This window comes from Callospermophilus lateralis, chromosome 16 (genome assembly GCF_048772815.1).
Source record: "Callospermophilus lateralis isolate mCalLat2 chromosome 16, mCalLat2.hap1, whole genome shotgun sequence".
Taxonomy (NCBI): domain Eukaryota; kingdom Metazoa; phylum Chordata; class Mammalia; order Rodentia; family Sciuridae; genus Callospermophilus; species Callospermophilus lateralis.
In genome coordinates, this window is record NC_135320.1 from 80,747,156 (window position 1) to 80,763,827 (window position 16,672).

Consider the following 16,672-nt stretch of genomic DNA (forward strand, 5'->3'; position numbering starts at 1 on the left):
ACGCCTGTACCCCCTTATTCATTACACAGATGCTCCCTGAGCCCCGTGACACTGTAGACACAGATGCAGAAGTGAACACTGGCAAAAAGCACGGCCTCTAAGGTCAATCATGGAATGTGGTGGGAAGACCGTCCTTTTGCTCAATGAATGACTGACACACAGGGACATGTGAAGTGATTCATTCAAGCTGTGTTCAAGCTGGTTCAGCACATGGTCCTGGGGGTAGGGGGCAACCCCAAACTACTGGATCATCCACCGGGGGACCCCTTGTCTTGTTTCCTCCTCTTCCAATATCCGTGGCACAACAGAACAGAAGGAGCCTCCTCTTCTAGACACTGCTGGCTTCCTAATTAAAGTCAAGGATTTGCATTTACTCAAGGTCGATAAACACAGACCCGAAAAAAAGTGTTTAAAAAAAGCAGATGAAATGTGGATAAGGCCTAGCTAATAGAAGCAGGGAAGCGCTGTAGGTTTTCAATCAAGACTGCGATGAAACACAACTTGCAAGAGGATGCTCCGAGGGCCCAGGCACTTGTGCACAGTGCTGGAGTTTCCAAGGTAAAATGTAAACCATAACTTCCTACAGAAGTCATTGCTCCCCTGGCAGGAGACGCGTGCTGAGGGCCTCTGGACCGGGCCAGAGACTCACGATTCAGCTAATGGGGTTCCACATGTCAACACCGCACTTGAAAATCCCGTGGATTTGCATCTGGACAGGGACCACCTTCAGAAGACCTGTGCTCAGATGGGAAGAGGCTCGTGTCAGAAGCCGAGGATGCCCTTCGAGAACATTCACTGTCTTCTCATCTCTGAGGGCCTCAGTCTCCTCAGCTGGCCACTGTACTAGGTACCAGCTCAGGTCCCTTCCAAAGACAGCTTCCCACACCCTCAGTGCAGGAACCGGGGTGCAGAGGAGTACCTCCATTCTGAGATATGTGTGAAGAGTCCAGCCTGAATCTGGATGAGTGGCAAAGATGTGGAGGTGCTGGGGAGGCCTAGGGACTCCCCAAGGAAGTGGACAGTGTCTCAGAGATCAAAGGGGCAAGCAGGGGTGCTCCCAGGGCCTGCCCTAATGAAACCCTAATGAACAAGTTTCCACAATTAAAGACAACAATAGGAGAACCAGTGGGCCCAGAAAACAATCCATGTCTTTGATTAAGCGCTGATGAAACTCCTCATCAGTGCTTTCATCTGGCTCCCCCAGGAGCTTCCCCGCCTTTCCAGTGTTTTCAAAGAAAACCATCTTGAATATACATTATTCCCCAAGCTGCTAAGCAGGGAGTTGGTCCTCGGCCTCCTCCCAACCCCGGGGAAGGCATCGGTTTTCCAGATGGTCTTTCATGTCACACAATGACAACCTCGAGAGTCTCAGAGGCTCATTTCTTTCTCACCAGTTTTTTTTCTTTCTTTCTTTTTTGTACCAGGGATGGAACCCAGGGGCACTTTACCCTGAGATACATCCCCAGCCCTTTTTATTTTGAGACAGGGTCTCACTATGTTGCTGAGGCTGTCTCGCGAGCTTCTGCACTGGCCTGGTCCAAGTCCCTTCATGGGAGCCTGGGTTTACCGGTGGCTTTCTGCATCTGACAATGAAGCCAGTCTCCTGGGGCTGGAACCCGTCTTTCACAATGGTGAGGCCCGATAAACCTTAAAGCGCTATCGGGCAACTATTTGGGTTTTAACACCACACTTGAGTCCATCCCAGGTCAGCCCTAAGCCAGCCTGGAATCTAAGCCATTCTGAGCATGAATGGTCAGGAGGAAGCCAGGCAGGTGGAGGTCTACTCCAAAGCTGGGATCAACCTGCCCCTTCACACCTGAAACTCCCAGAGTGCCCCCTGCCTGCCCGCATTAGCACCTATCTGAAAATGCTGCTCCCAACCCTGGCCTTGGAAACTCAGTTCAAACTGTCACCTTCTCTAAGAAGCCTGTCCCTCCCTCTAGGCAGAGTTCAGATCAATAGTTCCTGAGTGACATAATCCTCCCCCTGGCTAGAAGGGTGGAGGAGAAACATCCATATCTGGCTACAGAAGTGACCAGGCAAGAATATCCAAATAACACCTGGCTTGCAACTCTATCTTAAAACTTTTACTGCACAGAATTAAAGTATTTAAAATACAAATAATAATAAAACTACCTCCTATATCCTCCACCCAGCTTAATGAAGGAAATAGTGTTTACAAAGTCTCCAGGTCTGCTGATGGTAACTCTCTCAACCCCAGAGCTAAACACTATCCTGAATTTGGCATTTATCATTTCTGTGCATTTCTTTAAACTTTGCTGTATGAGATGGTGCCCCCAAACAGCATGCAGCATTGCTTTGCATGTTTTTAATTTTTCAAAGTTTTGCGTATGACAACAATGACCTCTGTCCAGTCTGGGACCCTCTGGGGTGCAGCATCTGTCACCTCTTCATCTGTGTCCTGGCACCTAATCCACAGCCTGGCACGCAGTTCATGCTGCATGAGAACTTGGTGACAAGGGAAAAGGAGACTGCCCAAGGGCAGGTTTCACCCACAAGACCCAAAAGGAGAAGGGACAAGAGACAGAGGTGCAGAGGCTCTCTGTGTTGTGAGTCCACCTGTGTTGTACCTTCAAAATGCCCCCTACCATCCTAGGAGTCTAAAGGTGCCAAATCCCAAGCATGGGACCACCAGGGTTGGCGGGAGGGAAGTGGTAGCATTTCCTGTGAGGATCCTGCAACACGGTACCCAGCACCCTGCAGGGGCTCTGCAAGACTCTGATGGATGAGTGACCATCTCCATAGATAAAATGGAAAGGACGGGTGGCCATCTGGCTGCCCCTGAGAAGACCCACTGGGGGCCACACAGCACAGAGCAGGAGGGCCCCTCTCAGCAAAGACGATGTCTTCTCTCCTTCAGCTCCGGCCCACCCTGGCTTTCAACTCACTAAACAATACAGTCCCAGTGAGTGTCACACGAAGGAGAAAATGCTTAAACAGACAGGGGCGGGTGGGGAGGGAGAAGGTGGTTTGCACGGCCACCACGAGATCAGGTGGGTTCTGAGAGTAACAAGGGCACCGCTAGACTTCAGAATAAAGGGGGGACTTGGCCTCAGTAAACGCGCCTTTCACAAATCGTGTCTTTTGACCTTTAAATTCTCCACCTGAAGTGCATATCTGCCAGCAAGTGGATAACTCAAGCCAGAGCTAAGAAAATAAGTCTGCACTCTGGCCCTGACCCGCTGTGCAGCTATAGTCAAATCACTCAACTTCTCTGGCCTTTGATTTTCCAAAAAACTAAAACAATCATGCACTCACTTTACAGACACTCCTGGAGCAAGGCCCACTCTGAGCCTGGCCTGTAGATCCAATACAGAAGAGGGCAGCCCTGTGGTTGGCAGTGTAAGCACTAAATGCCAAGTGCTCCCCAAGGCCAGGTGTTGTTAGCACACTTTATTTTCTATCATACGAGCCCCTTTCTTTTTTTCTCTTCCTCCTTTTCTCCTCTTTTTTTTTAAAGACGCAGGCCTTGGTGCTTGGTCAACGCTAAGAGGAAGAGAGAGCCAGGAAGCTCATCTTGAATTCAGCGCTGACAATACTCGGCTCAGCTCGAACTTGGCCAAACGCGTCCTCCCAGCACCTCTATTCATAGACGTCTGTCCCTAGAGCGGACTCTCAATTATCTGCCCTAACAGGAACTGTCCCCAGCCTGAGAACAGTACGGGAGGGGGAAGAGTGGGAGGGCAGGCACAGAAGACCCCACCTGGGGCACAGAGAGCAGTCACAGCCCTGCAGGCAGGGGAGGTGACAGCACTGTCAGGCATGTCAGTGGAGCTGATGACCAGGGCCTCCTGTGGGGTCCCCACACTCCGCCCTGTCCTCTAGGTTGGCAGGACACGTGCAGCCCCGGAGCAAACAGACAGCAGAGCTTTGGGAGGCAGAGGCACAGCCAGGACAGGTACATGGACCTTCAGGTAAGGGCAACCTGGAGCCGCTGCAGTCGCTATGAGCTGGGAGCTTTCCCGCGCCACTTCGCACCTGACAGCCCCAACCAAGACGCTGTGAGCCCAGGAGAGGCCTCTGCCGTCAGCATTTTCCTCCCGAAGAATGAAAAACACGCATCCCTCAGCCAGGCAAGCCCAGGCCCCGCTCAGCAAGCAGCTGGAGGTGCCTGTCCTCACCACCCATCCACAGCAAGACAGGCGACCGCACTGAGGAGCGGGGAGCCCCCTGCCAGGACACAAGATCGCGGGCACAGGGACAGACGCGGGAGACAAAGGCAAAACCAGGCACTTTCTAGACACTCAACCAATGTCTATGTGACATGCTAAGATGCCCACTTGGTGTCTACTCTCAGAAACACGTATGTACACATATAAGATGGCAGATCTGCATGTGTGAGGCCCTGGGTTCCACCCCAACACCGCAAAAAGGGGGAAACTTGTGGGGCGGGACATAACGTATTTTTAAAGATGCCAATTTCAACTGTCTACCTGAAGCAGGAAATTAATGAATATATTCACATTCACCAAACAAAACAAATCTGATACCTATGAACCTTTTTTTTTTTTTTTTTTAATTTCAGGGGGAACTGGGATTGAACCTAGCAGTGCTCAAACACTGAGCTACATCCCCAGCCCTTTTTCTTTTTTTTATTTTGAGACAGGGTCTCACTAAGTTGCCCAGGCTGGCCTCCAGTATACAATCCCCCAGCCTCAGCCTCAGTCGCTGGGATTACAGGCGTGTGCCCCCCTAGCCTCAATCTTGTGTGCCTCCCTTTCAAAAGGAATGTTGAATCCGATCACCTCCGAGACGCAGGCAGAGATGACAAGTGGGCAGCATAACAGACACGGAACTCCAGAGAGGATGGCATTTTAAATACCAGCGAGTCTGCCTAGAGACTCGCAATCCCATAAACGGTTACAGCTCTGCCACCCGCTGGGGCGTCTTCATCTGCCTGCTCTTTACGGGTTTCTCTATGGCAGACGCATCCATCTCCCCTTGCTGCCTGCACCCGCCTCAGACCACAGGCAGAGGGTTCTGGAAGGCTGTTCCTGCCCCTGGGAGGTCAGGTGCGCCCTCCCCTGGATGTGCCGCTGCAGGGAGAGGTGTTTGGTGATGCAGGTTACAGGTTACCGCAGCTCTCTCCACCCCACCCAAGTCCTCTCTGATTTGACACCAACAGGCAATGACATCCAAACAAAACGCTTTGCTCCTGTTTGTCAATAGCTGTCATTCATGTGACCCTTTCCTGAAAACAGTTTTGTATGATTTCAAGAAAGTTACTGCATGGGGTGTCTCTAGATTCCCTTAATCCCACCCACTGTTCACAGGGAAGGAACGGTGTGATTCTGGAAAAAAATCACACGACCTCTCTGATTCATAAACAGGCCACAATCAGGTCTTCTGCAGAGGACTGGAGAGTCCAGCGCAGTGGTGGTGACGTTCAGGAACTGCCGGCTGTCTCTCAAGCTCCCACTGTCAGCCCCACTGGTGTTCTATCTCAAGGATGCCTGGGCCTTTGTAAGGATTGATCTGTCTTGTTGAATCTCACTTATGAAGTGACCTAAATTTGGTTTTCTTTCTTTCCCTGGAAACAGGAAGGTGCTAGGTTTCACAGAAGAGAAGAAAGAGGAGAGAGGAGGGGAGTGGAAAGGAAAAGGGGGGAAAAGGGGAGGAGAGGGGTAACCCACAAGAGGGAAAGGACAAGAGACAAAGGAAGAGAAGACCCTCCAGACTCGCCCCCGCCCCGCCTGCCCGCCACTCAGCTCCTGACCCCTTCCAGTCTCGGGGCTATGAGAAACGGACTGCTCTTCTGTTTCCTCCTCCGATGCCCTGACTTCCAGTGACTTACTGTCAGACATGGGCTCCTTCCATCTGCACTCTGTTATGGTGACCACTGAGGGTCTCTGGGCAACATTCCTTCCATACCTTGAGTGGCATCCTGAGCAGAGACTCCCAAGAGTGGGTTTGCCAGGTCAAAGGTCATGAAGATCTTCTTGGCCCTCAACATGGGTTACCATGGTTGCCCAGAGGGGTCACTCAAGGACCCAGTCAGCCACCAGCAAGAAGAAGCCCGCGCTTCACAGGGGTGACACCTTTCCCAGGCAGTGCAGGTGGAGGCGGGGCCTGCCGGGCTCTGTCTCTTTCTGCAGGAGCTCTTAGGGACCCCTCTGGGCTCTGCACGTCCACATGTGAGACCTCAGGCTCTCTCCAACTCTGCCTCACAGCCTCGGAGCTCGACATGCACAGCACAGAAAAGGCTGGAAGGTGAGATCAGCTTTTCCCTTCACCTCCAAAGCTTTCAGGGAGTACAAGGGACCAGGCTGCTTGCTTTTCCGTTTTACAGTGTCCAGGGTTTGGAGACAAAAGCCATGAAGTCATGTTCGCCTGGAGAGAGGCCTTGTCTAACCACAACCATCACGGCAGCTGCAGGGAGGGGACTTTTTTTTGATACCTGGCATTGAACCCTGGGACATTCGACCACTGAGTCACAACATCACCAGCCCCCCCGACCCTTTTTTTGGAGACAGGGTCTCACTAAGTTGCTGAGGCTGGCTTTGAACTCACAATCCTCCTGCCTCGGTCTCCCCAGACACTGGGATTCCAGGCATGCGCCACGGCACCCAGCAGGGTGAGGGGATACTTGAGGGTCATACCTGGTGCATTCCTCCTTCACTTCTGAGAATGGCAGGTCTGAGGTAACCCTAGAAGCACACGGAGGCATGTTCCCTCACTCCCCCTGCATTTCACCATTGAAACTTTGAGAAACTCCACGAGGGAGATACAGGTCCAGTGGGAGGCAGAGCCTCGGGCCCAAAAGCTGAGGTTCCCCTGGACCCAGGAGGCAGAGGCCCTTTCAGATCAACCCCAGGTTGGGGCATCAACACAGAGGCAAGACACGCAGACGAGACAAAGACCTAAAAGGCCTAAATCGAGGTGCTGCTCTGACCAGAGGCTCTATTTCATTCAGAAAAACAAACTTGGGCCTTGCCAGGTCAAGAGAGGCATCCACGGAGTTTCCCATACCTGACGGACAGATGCCCACAGGATATCTCCAAGGTAACACCTGGAGCAGAGAACATCTGGAATACCTGCACAGGTGTGGATAAAACACATGCAGCCCACTGCACACAGATTCTGAAGATGTCCTCGGTGTGTCACAGCCTACGGTGGGCTTGCAGCAGGCCCTCCTTTCTGAGTCTCATTCAACTAGGCCCAGAGGGTGAGCTTTAAACAAAATTTTATAATTTAAAAACTTTAAATAACATGAATGTGCATTTCACCCTGTGCATCATATTCATGTTTCTTTTTTATAGTGAGCACTGTACCTTCTCGTACGTTGTCCCCGCCGTTTATGCCACGCGTCTGTGCGCTGGCGAGACGTTGCCTACACACAACCATGTGAATGGAAAACTACCCTTCAGGCAGCTGAGGGCCTGTCACGACTCGTTCTCACCATGAACTCTGCCTGCCGGGCTGGCTTCCCAAGTCACAATGAAGACACGGACGTGACTGTGGCTGCTCAGGGTTCCACTCGGGTGCTTTCAGCTCGTGGGGGGTGTCTGAAACTCAGGGACCAGCAGAAAAACAGGCCGCCTCAGATCAGAACAGGAAGCCAGGACTCAGTGGCTGGGAGGTACCAGGCAGGGCCTTGTGGCTTTAGAACCCCCCTCCAAAGACAGGCCGTCTGGCCCAGAGTCTCGCTCCCCCTGGGGCCACGCGCTGGCTGTGTGGTCCTGGCAGGGTTGGCACCTCCCTGGCCTGGTCGTCCAATCTTTAAATGAGGAGCAGAGAGGAGGGTTTTCAAACTGCTACACAACCCTGGGCCACTCACATGGCCTCTTGGGCCCTGTTGCCTATCTGAACAGGTGCCCACCTTGAAGGAGAATGGGAGCCCACCAGAGAGTCTAAGAAGAGGTGGCACTGTCCTGAGATGTGGGCCTCAGCACTCGGGCAGCGGGGCCCCCCAGTCAGTTACTGCCAGCAAAGTTGCTTCCTCTTTCAGTGCCTGGTCCCCACCCCATGCCTGACAAATTCTACTTCCTATGTGGGCCACGGCCAGGGAAAGGCTGGGGAGTAGAACATACCTCGCTATGTTCTGTCTCTTGTCAACTGGCCACCACCTGTGACACACACACACACACACACACACACACACACACACACTCAGAGTTAGGAAAAGCCATCACATGGACCAAAGGTTATTCTAAACAGGTGTTTCTCTAATTGAGTGATGGTGACCACTACCTCAGAAATCACTCAAGAGTGCTCATGAACATGAGTGCTCCTTAAAAATATGGATTCTTGACCCTCCCCACAAGCTTAAACACTTCCAGTTATGATGACATGAAGGAAATACTGGGGAAGAAGGATCGCACGCACAGAACATCCTGACAAGTTCACATACAGAATATAGGTGGGGGAAACATTGAAAGCAGAGATACCCATCCCGGATCCACGTTCTTCAGTCTACAGTGACCGGTGCCCAAACCCTGAGATTTTCCTCTCAAATTCAACCTCCCAAAGCACAAGGGCTCAGGACCCTCCTTTTGTCACCCATCTTCCTTCTGAGGGCTGCACACAGCCTTAGGGCAGGCTAATGCAGGCCACGCAAAACACCATGATCCCAACGCCACACACCTCAAGATGTGCGGTATCGGTATGAGTCGGTTTCACACTGAACTTACCAGAACCTCACTGAGCAAATGAGCCCAGCGATCTACTGGCAACAGCCTCGTTTCAATTCTGAGCCCTGGACTGGCAAGTTCACAGTGGGTAGTTCACTATGGCAAGTTCATTATGTCGATGGCTACTGTGAAGCCTGTCCTGTGAGATGCCACCGTCCCTTAGCAAGATCCACAGATAGAAGCAGTGTCTATTCCTGATAGATGACTCCATTTGAGGGACTTTCTGAATTATGTTTAAGGTCACCCAAAGGAGACAGTAAAAACAGCAGGCGGGCATCGACGGTGGCATGAAACATTGAACTCCAGTTAGCCACCACGTTTCCTAGTGTCCTCACATGTGAGATGCGATGAGAGCCCTGCTGCCCAGTTACTGGAAGGGAGGAGACAAAGTGCACGGCACACCATCCCACCTCCGTGGCAAACTGACTCCTACAAAACACAGACAAGAACAAGCAAAACCACAATCACAAACCCCACAACGTGTTTATGGCAGCCTTGTTTTGAGTGGCCTTTTCCTGGGCTATGAGTACCTCCACAAAGGCTCTGCAGTGTCACCGCACTCCCCGGCTCCTGCTCCCCTTCAGTCAGCCGCTGGTCTGTCCTTCACGGTGTCCCTCCCCACCAGCCCATCCAGCCCTGAGTGGGGAACAGGCCTAGCAGGGCTGAGCTTGGGTCAGCCAGAAGAAACAAGTCCTAAGGCCCCTTCGTCCTTCTCTGCGCTGCTCAGGCCCCTTGGACATGGCGTGGCTGGCCATGGGACATATGGTATTTACTCCCCACACATGTGCATCACAGGGCGAGCACACAAGTGGCTACACAATTGATTATCATTGTTGAACAGCAGGACGGAGCTCACGTCTCCATGATGAACTGAAAACCTGAGAGCTGTGAAGGTGTGTTCAGGGATGATGATGAAATATCACCCTGCAGAATACCCAGAAACCTCCACTGCCACCCTTCCAGCAGGCCTGTTTGATCTGTATGCACACCATGGGTCTTGGGTGCCCCGGGCACACAGGGCAGTACCCAAACCCAGAGTTCAGGGGAGCAAATCAGACATTTGAGGATGTGATTGCCCAAGTTTCGCTTCCACATTGTCTTTGACATTCTTTTTCAACTCTGGTTTTGAGCAAAGCTGAGCCTGCCATAGAGACTGGCAGTAAAGACGTCCCCTGGCCTACGCTTGTCTCCCTGAGTCCCAGATCTGGGGCTGTGTGAACCAGAGACTCCCACCACTGAGCGCTTGTCAGATGCCAGACCCCACGCCAGGCACAGGCGGGCATTTTCTGACTGAAGAGCCACAGCAAGCTGGAAGGCAAGCACCGCAATGCCAGGCAGGGCATGAATGTGCACGAGACTTCACAGTGAAGGAATCAGGTCTGAACTGAGACCCCGGCTCCAAGGGTCACACTTCTCACCCCACCACTATCCCCTTTCAAAGGTGCCAACCGCCTCCGTAGAGAATTGTTTTGCATATTTTGGTTTTCTCCCTTGGCAATATAAAAACACCTTGAAGAAATATCTCCTTCCATCCAATTCATACCCTGTCTCTGCTGGGAGCATAGCCTGGGCCTGAAATGACCACTGGACAAATCATGGCTCTAGGCCACTAAGGACCATGTCCTTTGGGGAGGAGGTGTCTAGGGAGCACTTCTGCTAAGGGTTGTGCTAGATGCATTTATGCACACCACCCCACTTAGTCCTCCAAACATCCCTAAGAGGTATTTGTGATTTGCCCAAGGTCACACGGCACTGAGGGGTGGGGCCAACAGAGCAGATCACAGAAGACTCCTAGGAGATGAGCAGAGATGGTTCTTTTCTTCCTTTTGCTGCTCAAACCTTCCCCTTCCCAATCACACGATGCTGGCGCTGGGAGCCAGCCCTTCGCTTCTATGGTGGTATGTGTTGATTTCCAAGCCACCGCTCGTCCGTGCTGGGCCTTCCTTTTCACTGTGGACTTAGAGGCTTGGACCCTTGCCCACAGATCATCAAGGGAAGAGGTACACTGTGAGCTGGGAAGGGTGGCAGCCCTCAGCACGCCCTCCTCACTAAAGCACAGCAGCACAGGGGCATCCTCAAGGCGCAGACAGGCAGTTGCTGTAGGGTGGTGGGAAAAGCTGGGCTGGGGAGCCAGAAGGTCTGAGTCCCAGCCCTGACTCTTCCTCTTGAGCAAGACACTTCCCCCTGTGGGTTCCAGTTTCCTCATCATGTGTATGAGAGTAGAGCACAGTCAAGGCCCGAAACTCTGGGCATGAGAATCCTGCTCAAACCTTCCATAGCTATCTCCTGCCTCCTCTCCCTGTACCATCTCCATTCCTTGGTGCACAGCCCCTGGGCCTTCCTTCGCCTGCTGGCAGACGAGGAGATCTCTCTTTCCCACTGGCACTTGTGTTCCCACCCTGGCCTGCACAGAAGTCCATCCTGGGCCTCCGTGCTTTTACTGTATATGTTTTCTGCGTCTGTCTCTTCCACTAACGTAGCTCCGGGCTGCCTTGGGAACCTCCAGGGTCATACTCGGATCTGCATCCTCTGCATATTCCAGATCTAGAGTGAATGAGGAGGAGAGGTCAGACTAGCTATCTCCAAGTGCAACCCACAACCCAGAGGCATCACACCCTGGGAAAGGGTTACGAATGAGGAATCTCAGCCTGTCCCAGACCTCTGACTCAGAATCTGCAGGGGAAGCCCCAAGTGATCTGTGAGAACACTCCAGTCTGGACAACATTCCTCCCGATATACCACCTAGAAGCCTCCCAGATTGTGGACCTTAGCAGGACTCACTAAAACAGAGTCAATCGTTACCCAAAAGAGATTCATCTGAGGAACTTTCTAGAAGTCGGCCATGACTATCGCAGCAAGATCTGAAATGTGCAGGTCCCAGAGGGGTGCCAGGCACATGTTACTCAGTGGTCCTCTCAGAATCTCAAGGAAGCTCAGGAAGCTCTAGAAACCAGTGAGGCCTGTCCTGGTCCCCTGGATTTCACTATCTCCACCCCACAAATAAAATGGGTGACTTGCATGCTTGCCATCATCCAACAGGAGAGATGATGAGACCAGCTGCCTGCTGTATTTGTACTCAGAAAATGCTCCCCCGTGGACTGGGGTTGTGGCTCAGGGGTGGAGCACTTGCCTAGCATGTGTGAGGCCCTGGGTTCAATTCTCAGCATCGCATATGAATAAATGAATAAAATAAAGGTCCAGCAACAATTTTAAAAAAGAAAAGAAAATGCTCCCCCAGCCCCATTTTCTTTTCTTTCTTTTTTCTTTTTTTTGGTCTTTTTGTTTTTATGGTTGTGCTGGGGACTGAACCCAGGGTCTCACACATGCTAGATGAGCACTCTATCACTGAGTGACATCCCTATCCCCTTCCTCTCATTTTTCACTCTTGCCATTTATTCAAATTGGGAAGAAAAGGAAACTTTCCAAAACACATTTTCAGTCTTTTTTTTTAATAAGCCCTGAAATTCCTTTAATGGTTTCAGATTATCTTAAATATTTATAAAACTCACTCTCAGCAACACTCCTTTAAGCAAACCTCCTCGTCAACTTCGATTATTTATATATTTATGAACATGATGTTCAAGGAGCAGATGGCAGCTAGTAAGTCTTCGAAAAGGAGGAAAAACAAATCAATGGGACAGAATGTAAACTTGATGACTCCCGCATTTACTCTTCCTGACAAACACGGTGCAATCATCTCCCATTCAGTGGCAGCGCCATACAACAGCCGGTCAACAATCGGTTTAAAATAGCACACTTGGACTTCAGAAAGCGTGGAGGATCCAACTTAAATCTAGGAATAACCTGCCAGCCATGGGCGCCGTTCCCAAGGGGAACCGCAAGACGATGGGGCTGGGGTAGGGACAGAAAGAGCCAGGGGTGTGAGAGGAGCAAACATGTGCTGAGCACCTACTGTATGCCTTGCACTCTCCTTGGAGGCTTTCCACGCGACCTGAGAGTCCAAGGACACTTCAGGTGGCCCTGACTGCTCCTCATTTGAAAGATGAAGCCTAAAGAAAGAGGAAGGACCTTGGCCAGGGTCACAGAGCTCATAGGAAGCAGAGCCAGGGTGGGAACCCCAGCAGTCTGGGCCCCAAATCCATACCCTTGCTGTCTCCAGAACTACAAAAGAGTGGGAGAAAAAAAAAAAAAGTCATTGCTAGCCTCCTGCATCCTTGGCGACAAAGTTATCTTTCAACCCCAGAGGCCATGACTCTTTTAAGACTTTCAAAGACTCAATTCCTAAGTTCCGCCAAAGCAACAGGAGCTCTGTCCCTGTGAGAACCTGGGAAATCCAGTCTGGGCTGAAAGCAGGAAGGAGGGTTGCCAAAAATACAAAAGGAAGTATCACAGGCATAAAGAGCCAACTGTACAAGAGACAGACACAAAAAGAGAGAGGGAAAGACCCTCTACCCCGAGATAAGGATGAAAAACAAGATCAAGCTGATTCTGTCTTCAACAGGCCTTTCTCAGGTGTCCCCAGAGAAGGGCCCCATCTCCACCCCAAGGGACTTCCCTCAGGAAGCTCCAATTCAAGTGAAGACAGACCTCCTGCCTTAGAGACACCTGTGCTCCTATTGAGGGAACGGCCATTATTGTTGTGGTTGATGGTGGTAATCCTGCATGACCCCATTCACTAGACATGGGAGAGAGCTGTGCTCAGTGCTCTGCTTCTGCTACTGCCAGCAACCCCATGCCCTCTACTCCACTTTACAAGTGGGAAACTGAATTTCCAGAGCTCTAGGCAGAAAGACAGACACACACACAAATCATCATCATCATCATCATCATCATCATCAGTGAGAGGAAAAGAAGAGTGAATTTGGATCTTGCTCTCTTACTCTGGTAGAAAAAGAAGGTTTTCAGGCTGCATGGCCAGCATGTAGCTAAAGAGCCCAGTCTTTAAATCTGAGTTTTTACCTGCACAGCGCTGCCTCAGATGGCTTCGCTAAAGACATCCAAGTCTTAAACTGCCTAAGCCACATGAATAGTGGTCTCGTCAATCAAGAGAAACCAGGAATGCTGAGCATGAGCCCACAACCTCCTGCACCAGTGTCCCTCAGGAGTCCTTCCTTTGCATCAGTGTCTGGATGCTGATGGAAGAGTTGTCAGGGACTGGCACATTGGGAGGAACCACCAGAAAACAAGTTCAAGGTCACCGACAGGCCACTATGCTGACCCTGAAATGCAGACAGAATGTACCTCACAAAGAACAAAGGGGAAACCATTGCTCTCTATTCATTCTGTCAAAAAAGCATGAATGGAGTCTCCGGCATTTGCTAGGTGACCAGCAAGGTGCCAAGAGACACAAAGAACATTCAGAACACAGGAGGGCCTACAAGAAAGAACCTTGACTTTGCAGCTCAAGACTTAGTGGGTATAGGGAATCTGCTCCTCACTGGCCCAGGGTCCTGGGTAAGTCCTATACTCTCTCCAAGCCTGGGCAAAATGAGGATAAGACTTCTACCAACACAGGTAACCTTGGCCACAACATGAGCTCAGAACAAGTCTGCACATGCTCAGACTGCAGCTTGTGGCTGCATGGAGTCACCTGCTCTTGCCCCTTAAAATAACAGTACCACTCAGACTCATCTCCTGTCCTCCTGGGGCAGAGGGAGGACAGGCAGAGGGAGGACATGGCTAAGAATCCTAAGAGGGAAACAGAAGCCTTTGGAAACTGAGAAAGAAGAAGGAATGGCTGCAGAGAAAGCAAAATGTCTTGAAAATGTCCCAAAGCTAAGTGCAGAGACATATCACATCCTAGGCCTTAAGGCATTTCCAAGTATCCCTCTCTCACTCCATATCGCTCTCTTCCCCCTCCCTCTCTCTCTCTCACACACACACACACACAAAGACTCTGCCTGACCCTTGCTCAAAGACCAACAAGGATCCAGAAAATGCAAATTACAATGTGCCTCCCCAGAAGAAAGCACAAGCCATATGACCACTTCTGCATGCCCAACCACAGGAGAAAACCCACCTCTTCCCCAGCTTCCTCCACAGTTACAGAAAGCCCCAGGCCTGGGAAATCATCCCAGCTGGCAGCCCTGGCAGCCACCTCGGCCAGTCATCTGGCAGTGGCAATCAAAACGATGCTTCCTCTTTATTACCACCAAATGCAATCTTCCAAGAATAGGAGTGTCTCAAAGTCAGAGTTGAAGCTCTTTTTTCACAAGGACTCAATATCTCCCCAAGACAATCCTTCTCAAAGAAAGGATGGATTCCAGAGCCCAGGTGGCAAAATATGGCTCTCTGGGGGACTGTGGGATGGATGTTGCAGGCCAAGGAAGCCAAAATGAGGAACCATACCAGCTCACTTCTCAAAATTCACTATCCACCCATTCATTTCACAACTATCTGTAGAGTGCCTGACCTGTGCTCCAGGTCCCCCTCTTAGACCTTAGGATTGCAGAAATGAAAGGTGACTAACACTTCCCATCACTGCGGCCCCTGCAGGCCAGATTTGCTCATTTTCTCTAGCCCATTAACAGCCAGGAGCCTAAGACTCAGGGTAAGCGACTTACCCAAGGTCGCAAAACTAATAGGTGGCAGAGCCAGGAGTTAAACATAGGTGCAAAGTCCAAGAGGTGCCTCCTTCCCACTCAATTCCTCCCCAACCCTCCATTTTTTGCTGCAAGGTGGGTATCAAAAACACCCCACCAGGGTTCCGGCAAAGGAAGTCCTCTCCTGGGTTCCTCTTTCTTCCCACCCCAACACAGGACATACGTTCAAAGGACACACAGGTTCCTTCCAGACCCACCGCATACAAGCCCCAAGGCTCTGCATACTGCAAGGGCATCCACCCATTGACACTGAACTTCCATTTTTAAAAAAAAGATGAAAAGATAAAGGGCAAAGAGGAAGTGCTCGTTAAACACAGGCGGGGGACCACCCCAGAAGGAAGTCTGGAGACCAATGGAGATTTTGTTCAGCCCTCTAGTTCCTCAATTCCAAACGACTGGCCTTCAGCCCCCAATGAAGTTAGCCAGAGGGCAGCTCTGCGCCCTCACCTGGCTCACAGGAGGGTCCGCCTGGGGCGGGGGGAGGGCTGCCACCGCGACCCGGGCGCCCCCAGCCTTGGGGCGCACGACGGCTCGGCTGCACAGGACGCCGCTGCGCGCTCCCCGCAGCTGGGTGGACCCGGGAGGCGGTCCCGCGGCGTGCTCCCCGCGCGGCCCCCGCGGCCCCAGCCCACCCGAGCGCCCCCTCCGCGTGCCCGCGCGCCAGCCAGCCCGGCCTGACGCCCCCTCCGCCGCGGCGCGCGCCCTCCTCCCGCGCGGCCCGAAGCGCACCCCACCCTGCCCGCCCCCGTCACGCGCGCCCCGCTCCCGCGCCCTCGCCCGGTGCAGGGCGGCTCCAAGGGCGCGCGCCGGCCGGCGGAGCCCCGGCACGTACCTGGCGGCCCCGGCGGGCGCGAGAGGGGAGCGCGGGAGCGCAGCAGCCTCGGATCCTCCGGTGCCGCCGCCGCCGCCGCCGTTTCCGGGTTGGCGGGTCTCACGTCACCGCCACAGGTTCGCGAGCGGCCCCCGCCGCGGCGGCAGCAGCAGCAGCAGCGGCCCCGGCGAGTGCCAGGCGAAAAATAACTATAAAAGGAAGAGACGCAGCGAGGAGGAAGAGGAAGCGCTGTTTACCTTCGAGAAGCCGAGCCGCCGGCGCTCGCACAAAAGGAGGACGCTCGCGACGCGCCTCCCCCCGCGCCCCGTCCCCGCCGCATCGCGGGGGCCCGGCGTCAGCGCGCGCCGCGCCCCGGGACCGCCCCGCGCCGGCCCCCACCCCAAAACCTGCCGCGGGGCTGCAGCGCCCAACTGGTCGGTGCCCTCCCTGGCCAGGGCGCCGTGGGCCGGAGCTGGGTGACCTTGGGCAAGTCACAGCAGGCCGGCCAGAGGCTGCGTGGGGCGCGCTGGGGGTGGGGGTTCATTGCCCTCCCTTTTTGGAGAAGGAAGCGCCAGCTCCGCTAGGCGTAGAGATGGCCCGCAAGGTCACCACCCTTAAGGCAGGGCTCCAACTCCAGAGGAGTCCCT

At 52.8% G+C, this 16,672-nt stretch overlaps 1 protein-coding gene across 5 annotated transcripts in view; it reads right to left on the reverse strand.

Moving 5' to 3' along the window:
* The window catches only part of Cyrib (CYFIP related Rac1 interactor B), a 141,748-nt gene extending 125,363 nt beyond the window's left edge, over positions 1 to 16,385 (reverse strand). For 2 of the 5 annotated variants that reach the window (XM_076835753.2, XM_076835748.2), the window contains exon 1: positions 16,047 to 16,193. The gene's annotated coding sequence lies outside the window, so the exon portion shown is untranslated. Of the gene's footprint in view, positions 1 to 16,046; positions 16,194 to 16,282 lie in introns of those variants that run through there. The other 3 variants (XM_076835756.2, XM_076835745.2, XM_076835744.2) reach the window with 3 other exon arrangements.
* Positions 16,386 to 16,672: the final 287 nt, after the last annotated feature.